This window comes from Teleopsis dalmanni, chromosome 1 (genome assembly GCF_002237135.1).
Source record: "Teleopsis dalmanni isolate 2A chromosome 1, ASM223713v2, whole genome shotgun sequence".
NCBI classification, from domain to species: Eukaryota; Metazoa; Arthropoda; class Insecta; order Diptera; family Diopsidae; genus Teleopsis; species Teleopsis dalmanni.
Window position 1 is genome coordinate 92804452 of NC_051846.1, and position 9644 is coordinate 92814095.

Here is a 9644-nt window from a genome sequence, read left to right on the forward strand (position 1 = left end):
AAAGCTTACTTTATTTTTTCCTTCCAATAAAGCTAAAATTTGTCTTAAGTGTATCAATGTATTATTTTTACTTGGCAATACTATATTGTTATGACTAAGTCAAACTTTATTGGAGCTTTAGTGAAATTCGCCCTACCGATATTGAACAAAACAAACAAGACTCGAAACTAAAAGCTTTACTTTTCGCCTTCCTTAATTACTACTTTGTTTACTTCTATTTTTTTTTTTTTTTTAATTGATAGCGTGCGCGCAATGCACGTTGAATTTCTTTATCAAAAAAAGAAAAATAATTTTTTTTCTTTTAAAAATAATTTTGGTGATATTCTTATCGTGAAGTGTGTGTAGTCAATTAAATTAATAATTCTTCTAATTAATTAGAAGTGTGTGTAATAATAAGGAATACTACGTAAATACTACAGTGAATTCTAAATTACAATGAGTGATGGAGGCAGGCGCTACACCGAATACCCCTGGATGCCGCAGGAGACCCGAGGTAATGTCTGACCATATTAAGTAATCCTACTTTAATAATGCCTTAATTTTCAAACAGGCCTACATAACAAAGTTCCTTCCTCTACCACGGTAGTTTGATCTGCCTCTATAATTTCTATAGTTGCCTCTATAGGTACGATAAGAGTTTCCACCTCGGTACTGATTTCTGTTTACTTCATTTCGGATGTTCAGTATAGCATTTTGACCTAAAACATTAGTACAACTATTTACAAACCGCATCGTTCATGACGTCGAATTTACCTGTTTCCATTACAAGTTTAACTCGTTCATGGTTGCAGTTCTTTGACATGGCCTTAACAGCCGTTTAAGTTGCATATTTGCATGCTGTTTCCGGGAGTAATCCGTCCGAAATGTAGGCGCTTTCAAGAGATTTGGTAAGTTCCTCAATCTCTTTTGCGTATAAGTTTGCAGACTTATTTTGCTGCTTTATATTCATTATTTTTGCAGTCACGACTTCGACCGACTCTCCTTTTACGGTATTACGTAGCCTGTTTATAATATCCGTGAGAGTTGTCTCATTGCTTAAAAGATTTCTGCAATGGCCTTTCAGCTTCGTTTTCACCAAGCTTACTGCAATCGTGACTTTCCATAAAAGACTCTACTAAACGTAAAGAGTCCATAAATGCCATTAAAGTTTCTGGTTTTCCCTCAAAATCGGGTATGATTTTAGAGGCTGTATTTAAAAACTCAAATGATGTTATCGGCATTTTGTTATTTTTTATCTTTACTTGTGAAGTTACTATACAATCTATAAAGTTAATTTGCTCATGCAAAGTATTTGGGAGATTTGCCTCAAACCCTTTTCTTGCAGCTATATTTAGAATTTTTTCTTTACAAACCGTAAAGTAATTCTCAGCTTGCTTTTTATGTTCGAATGTTAGTCTAGAGTAGTTTACATTTAATACTACTCTGATACATTCTAAATTAGTAATCAGGATATTAGTATGTTTACTGATTGTGTCCTGAGTTATTTGCCTATTATTATTCAAGCACTTATATGATTTGTCAAAATTTTCTTTATGAATAATGACTTTTTTGACAATTTGCAACCATTTCATTTACTAATTGTTAAGTGAAGAAATAATTAGGGGAACTAACATGAATAAATTTAATTAACATGAACAAATTAGGCTAACTCTCTAAAACCTATCAATAATCAAATATAATAGCAACTCTAACGAAACGTAGATGAAAACAAACAAATAGACAAACAAACAGAGGACTACAGTGCAAGTACCACAAAAGTGCTTCTAGCAGCGTGTTTTATAATTTTTAATTTATAATAATAATAAGTGAGCCTTTATTTATAGATTTACATTTCTTATATACAAGAACAAAGATACAAACTTGTATTTACAGTAACACTTAACTTTACATCCTTAACAGATTTGTCAAAGTACTTAAATATGATAGGTTTTCGATTTCTCGTTTTAATTATATTAAGTATGTTTTGTTTGATTTAACTTTTGTATTTTCCTTACACGACTAAGACTAAAATTAAGCTAAAACTAAAAAATAAATAAAGAAATTATACAGAAAATAAATATTACATTCAGTTTAAACTTATTTGTTGATTAGCGATACGATAATTTCGTATCGTTTGTAGACTTTCGTAATAAGTAGTCTTTTCATTTACAAAAAGTTCATTCCTCTTCGAAAAATAGTGTAAATAAGATGGAGGCTTACTTTTGTAGTAGTCTATGTTTATCATATCGTTATCATTATAATGAATAGTTATTTAATTTTCGTTGTTTACTTTGTCTATGAACTTAATAGCGAATTTGATAAAATCATTTTGAATAGGATTAATTTTACATTTTTCATATAAATGTTCATTTCGATAATATTTAACACTGTTAGGTCTACGAAACAATCCTGAACATGATCTTAGAATTTTTCTTTCTAATTTACTTATCAATTCTATTTGCGCTTTGGATACTTGTAACCAAATGGGACATGCGTACATGGCTATTGGTTTTATGATTTGTTTATAAGCTAAAAGCTTTATCTTTTCATTTATTTTCCGGTTAAAAAAGATATTTTTTAGTACAAAATATGCTCCAAGCATTTTTGCTTTGATATATTGCAAATGAAAGTTAAATTTAAAGTTTTTAGTAAAATAAACGCCTAAATATTTTAGGTGTGCGATTTTAGGTATTAATTCATTGTTAAAGACTAATTCTATATTAAAGCAATTTTTCCGTACTCTACGTTTGGTTTGGAATATATTTCCTACTATCGCTATTTCTTCCGATTTATTTATCTTTTATTGTATTTATCTTTATTTTCCATTTGTTGGTATATTTAAGTATTTTTTCAAGATACTCATTCAATTCAATTTGAGCAAGGGAGGTAATTTGTGTGTGTGTTCTAATTAAAACATCATCAGCGAACTGTGTAACTTTAATGTCAAGTGAACCTTGATGAATAGGGAAATCAGCAACATATAGAATAAATATTAGACAAGACAATACAGACCCTTGAGGAGTGCCAGCTTTTGCTATGTACAGATTCGAAAATGTATTATTGACTTCTACTTTATATGTTCTGTTGCTTAAGTAATTTAAAAGAAATTTGCAAGTGATGTCTTTGAACCCCATTGAGTGTAATTTATATATAAAACCGTTTATCCATAAGGTGTCATAAGCTTTTTCAAAATCTACTGTAATAAGATGAGTAGGTGTATTATTATTTAAATTTATAGCGATTTCATCCGCTACTTTAAAAAGTGCATGAGTTGTTGTGCGTCCACGCCTAAATCCAAATTGATTATTTAGATTTATTTCTAATTCTTCAGCTTCTTTTTCTATTTTTAAATATTGGATTTTCTCAAACACTTTCGCTAAAGATGAAATTTTGCTGATTGGTCTGTAATTGCTGATAATTTTTTCATCTTTTAATGGTTTAGGGATTGGTAGCAATGTTGCTTCTTTCTAAACTTTAGGCATGTAACAGTTATTTATAATATGATTAAACAAAGAAGTAATCGTTTTACAAAATTTTTCACTTTTAGCTATTTTTTTTAATAGAAAATTTGAGACCTTATCATTACCTGATGATTTTTTGTTATTTCTAGATTTAATTGCATAAGTAACATCCGATACCTTGATGAAAGGGGAGTCGGGGAAAGTATGAAAGTTTCCTGCTTCATTTTGATCTGTTGTTGCAAAATTTATGATACATTCGTTGCTAAAGTTGTTGTTGACAAATTGGTTTACCATTTCATCGAAAACAGGATATCCCATATTTATTGTGATTAAGTGCGATTTTTCAAAATTACTAGCAAAAGCGTTAGCTTTGTCTGTATCTGATGAAACAGTTGATCCATTACTGTTGTTTACTACGAGTGTTTTCGGCATAGTTAATCGTTTTTTATAGTTTGAAATTTGTTTAAAATTTTTAAAAACATTGTTATCAAGTTTAAGATTTTTGAACTTATTTTCCCAGTAAATATTGTAATCGTTGATTATTGAATTAAACGTCATATTAGATATAAGTTTTAACTGTGTTTTGAGGTAGTCTGAATTTGGTGAGTTTTTATTTCGAAATAATTGGCGTCTTACAGTTTTTTTTGTTTTAAGAAGTTTTAGTGATTTTTCAGATAATGTAATTAAAGTTGAATTATTTATTGTAATTGTTGGTACATGTAGGTTTATTGCGTGTTCAAAAATTTCATTGATTTTGTAAACAGCTTTATCAATTTGGTCATTTTCTAAATTATTAGAAATTGGCAAATAAAGTTGATCTAAGCGTTTATCTATTAGTTTTTGAATATTTTTGAATTTAGCTTTGCTCCAGTTGTATATTTTTGAGACATCATTGTAAATTATTTTGTTAGTCAAAGTAATTTCAAGAATTATTGCTCTGTGATCTGCATCAAAGTCCAAGGTTTGAAGCTTTTGCGTTGCCGATTCAAAATTTATTTTGAGCCCATCTTCGATTAAAAATAAATCAATGAATGATTCTGAGTTAGATCTGATGCATGTGGGTTCATTTGATTGTGGAGATACTATTTTATATTTGTCTATGTTATCAACCAACCATTTATGTAATTTATTGCCTTCTGGTTTGTTATTTGTATTTCCCCAAAAAGAGTGAATACAGTTAAGATCACCGCCAATAATAAACTGAGATTTTTTAAATGAATCTATAAGTAAGTTGTGATCATTAAGGTTTATATGCTTATCCGGAGGTTTATATATCGATGTCAAAAAAATGCGACTTTGATTTTCTAGATGTAATTTTACTGATGTATATTCAAAACATACCGAATTAAAATTTGTGGTATGTAGTTCATATTTAAATTTCTTATTTAATAATATGGCTGTACCTCCACCATCATTAATTTCGCGATCATTTCTTATAATGTTATAGTTAGAGATTGTTAATTTTTTATTTTTATTTAATTTAGTTTCCACTAGAAAGACAACGTCAGGTTTGTGCTCATATTTGCTTTCAGATTTTTTGTTTCTGCGTTCAATGATTCGTTTATATACTGGACATTCCTTAGAGTTCGCCATGTGCGTATTCATTCTGCAATTTACACAACTAGCTTTTAGTGCCGTGTTTGTATCTAGTTGACATTTGCCGATTTCATGATTAAATATGCATTTGACACAACGAGGATTGTATGTGCAATTTGAGCTAGTATGTTCCAGACGCCAACAACTGAGGCATTGGCTTACACCGTTACTTTTAAATTCTTCAGCAATAACGCCGTATTGGTTACCAATTGATTTGACTTCGAATATTCTTTTCTTGTCCGTGTTAGGCTCAAAGGAAGCATGCCACATTGAAGAAGTTATATTATTTTCCATCATATATTTGGTTTGAAATTTAGTTAGCCGAATTGGATTAAGGCCATAATCATATTTCAAAAATTCAGTTATTTCATTTTCGTTGTAGCACATAGGAACATTTTTAAAAAGAATATGGATAATTTTCCGTTCATTAGGTGTGTAAGTGTGGTATTTAATACCATTTAATTTAAGTAATGATAATAACGCATCATATTGTTGAATTGTATTTACAAATATTCTATATTTATTTTTGTTAACTCTAACAAAATAATATTCATTTTTTTTGCAGATGTTTTGGTTGATTATTTTTTCATTCATTCTTTTCTGGTCATTATCATATACCACTATCGGTGGTATTTTTTTATCACGTTTCATTTTTGTTGTAGTTATTTGTTTGTTTTCTTGATTCTTTATGATGTTTGACACTTCAGTTGTTGTAATTTGTAACGAGTTATTTAAGAGAGTTTCTTCTTCCATTTCACACAAAATTTCATCAACAGTCTCTTCATCTGAGGTTATGTTATCTTTGTGAGCAAATTCTCTCTTAATTTGTGAGTTTGAAGCAGTAATTATTTTGCGTCTCTTTAACTGATTTTTAGTTGTTTGTTTTGCTTTAGTTTCCATTTCTATAATTTGTTTCTTCAATTTTTTGTTTTCTTCAACTTGCTCAAAAAGTAAGGCATTCAGTTTTTGAATCTCTTCAATAAGCTTATGAACTTTCTCTTCTAACAAATGAGTGTTAGTGGGGTGACTGTTTGCTACCTGCTGTTGTGTTTTGTTTTCGCTTTCAACTTCTTTTCCGTTAGAATTTAGATCAGTGTTATGAGAAGTTATGTATGTTTTATTGTACAAAAGCAAAATTTCTTCTGAATCAATAATTTCAATTGTAACAGTTGACATTTTTTTATATGAAAAAATATATTTGAGAGTATTTTTGCCTGTTCCATTAATTTCGATTATAGTTCCTTTAGGAATACAAAGTAATGTTTTAAAAAACTCTGTCTGGCAGTCAGTTTTTAAGAGTTGAATACATAGTTCAGGATCCATATGCAAACTTCTCAAGTTATAGCAGAACTTTTGAAACATATCCGAATTCAGAATGTTTTGTTTTATTTTGACTTTATCAACGAGATTTTTAAATTGTCTCGTAAGGCGTTCACCATCGCTGGTGTCACTCATTTTGGAGTAATCAAATGAATTACGCGCTGAAATACGTCCGAACACTTCGCTTGTTAAACGAAAACTGATAATTTTTAATTTATAATTTTTATTTTTTGTCAGTAATTACTTCAATAATATATGTATTGTATTTTTATATATATATTTTTATATATATATTTTTATATATATTGTATATATGTTGTATTTTTATATATGTATGTAGAAAATTATTTATTAATATATAAAAAGTTGTTTCACAAAATTTACAAATTTATAATTATTCAAATTGTTTTTAATTTAGAAGAATTACATATAAAACTTTTTAATGCAATTTTAATCAATTCAAATATTGAACTCTAGTTGATTTGTTTATTTTAATATAATTTATCGAAAAAAAATATGCTACTGAAATAGAACATCAGCTTAACTTCTCGCAAATACATCAGCTTAACTTCTTGCAAGTACACCAGCTTAGCGACAACTGCTTTCTCTTGCACTCAATACTCGCAACTAACCCTCTGCATGCAAAACTAGTTTGAGTGCATATCTGACTGTTTACATGTATATATAATTCGTTTTGAAAACCATATAGAAAAGTATAAAATAAAAGTATATATAAAAAGTATAAAGATTTACATATTGTTGTTTTTTTTTTTTGTATTATTTAATGCTCCCGACATCACAGTTGCACTACGTTTTTTCATTTCAAAATATAGAGAGATTTTTTTTTTAACAATCATTTCTTCCGATCAATAACATTACAAATGCAAAATGCTATTTAATTATTATTATTTTAATTACATTTTCCCTCCTGGCAGGATCGCCATGTAATAATTTAAAAAGAAAAACGCAACCGCTTTTGTTCGTGTCTGAATATTTTTTGAAATAATGTAGAATCTTAAAATTAGAGGGAAGCTCAGCGGACAGTTGTCTTGAGCTAAGCTTTACATTGTTTCTTATCTTAGTAAGTGTGCATATGTGTATTTGCTGCTTCAGCATAAACTCACTGACGGTTAAGTACGTTATGTGAGGTTTCATATTCCCGTTGCATAAACAGCGCAACAAAGTGTGGGAATGGAATGTTAATAAAATATTATGCTGTTAAGCATATACACATACAGATACACATATACACACTACACTATTAATAACGAATGTCCTTTGAAACAAGTACATCTTAAAATACTTGCTTGTCTAAACTATTGCTAACAGTTCTTAACAGGTATCTACTAACACATTGTCAAATGGGGACACAGACGTTTGAACTTCCGTTAAAGGCAATTTTGTATATCTAGTTGTCTTGGCCAGTTAACAATTTAGACTTTTTACCTTTTTTAATGGTTTTGTTATATTTTTGTTATATATTTCAGTAGAACCTTTGCTTTATTTTAGTCAATGTTCTGGTGATTCCGGTATAACCTCCTTCTGTTGGATCATCATAATATTGGTGAAGAATAGCTTCAATTGCCGACTTTCATTTATTTTGGTCATCTGTGGTAATAGCGCTATTTTAACATTTTCTAATTTTTTGTTGCCCATTTTTTTAAAAGAATTTAGCGACACAGATTTAAAAATACTTTCGCTGGGTGACATCTGTAATTGTTTAACCTTTAATGCAGCGGCTTGTTGATCAGGCCTTTGGAATAACAGATCTAGATCTAAATTTCCATTAGTGATTAAATCGTCAACATATATGTTTTTTAAAATTTTTTTCCCATGCTTCAAGAGACAATTGCGGGATGATAATTTTAATTTTACACATTTTTTAACGTCGTTACTACTAACGACTTCATAAACTTGCTGCTGTAAAATCGTATTTTTCTAAATCAAGTCGCATTCTTATTAGTTATGTTTCTTGATTGTTCATCAATTTCAAATTAGTAAAAACCAGACATTAAATCAATACATGAGAAGTATTTAGCATGTCCCAGTTGATCGAAAATATCTTCGATTCTTGGAAGTGGAAATTTGTCAGCAATTAATTTTTTATTATCCTGGCGATAAAGCACCACTAAACGCCATATTTTATCATTTGAATTTGGGAAAGATTTTTTTGGAACTAAAAGTAAGGCCTGTTTTAAAGTGAAATGGATGTCTCATGTATATCATCATCAATTAATTTCTTCACCTGTTTATTTATTTCTTCTTTATGGGAATGGGGTATACGAAAATTTTTTATGTATACTCGTTTTTTATCTTCCATTAACAATTTTTAATGTTTTCATTTATTAATATTATATTTATATTACATTATTGTAAACACTTTTTTACAAAAAAAAAGTTTTTTTAAACTAAACTCAAAATCATTACAACGTTTTAAAGTGAATATTTAGTGGGAAATAGAAATTAAAGTATAGGGTGATAATTGTAAATAGTATGAGACTGTTTATCAATGAAATGTTAGCACCGATATCTAATAAAAGAGTTAGTGATTTATTTGCATCATTGTTGTATATTTTTACTAGAAGATATATATTATAGATCGTAAATGGTGATTATGGTTAACAATTAATGAGTTTGTGGCGCTGGAAAGTTTTTCGAATTTGGTTGATCAATCACGCGTATGTTATTACGCCTTTGCCTACGTGAGGTATTAATTGTATTGCCTTTACGGGGTATCCAAAGTTTTGATATACATTACCATAGGCTTGAATATTTCGACTATAATTTCTGTTTCATTGATTACTGTTGTTGCCACGGCCTCTTGGACGGTTGTAGTTTCTACTATAGTTACTTCTCTTTAGCCGCGTATGGTATAAAATTGCTTCCGGTCTTCCATGCATTTCTATATAACAATTGACGTATTTAGATATGGGATCATTCAGTGAGTTGAATGTGCCAGCTCCCATTAGGGTTTTCAACAGTTTTTCGTCATCGAAGATATGGCTTCTTTCCGACTAAACGTTTTTTCATTTTCCGTAAATATGCCGTTATCTATGAATGCGCCCTCAAGGGCTTGACCTAGGTTATTAATTTCGGCCGTATATGGACTGACAGTTTTGCCTGGTTGTTGAATGTTCATCAACTTGGCCTTTATAACGTCGATAGATTCGTCTTTGACAGATAGGGATAGTTTTGTTATAATCATCTGTATGGTTTCCTCATCCTTCACTCTGTATAGTATGGGTCCCGTTATTTTTGATTTGATAACTTCAACAGCTAAGTCTTCCT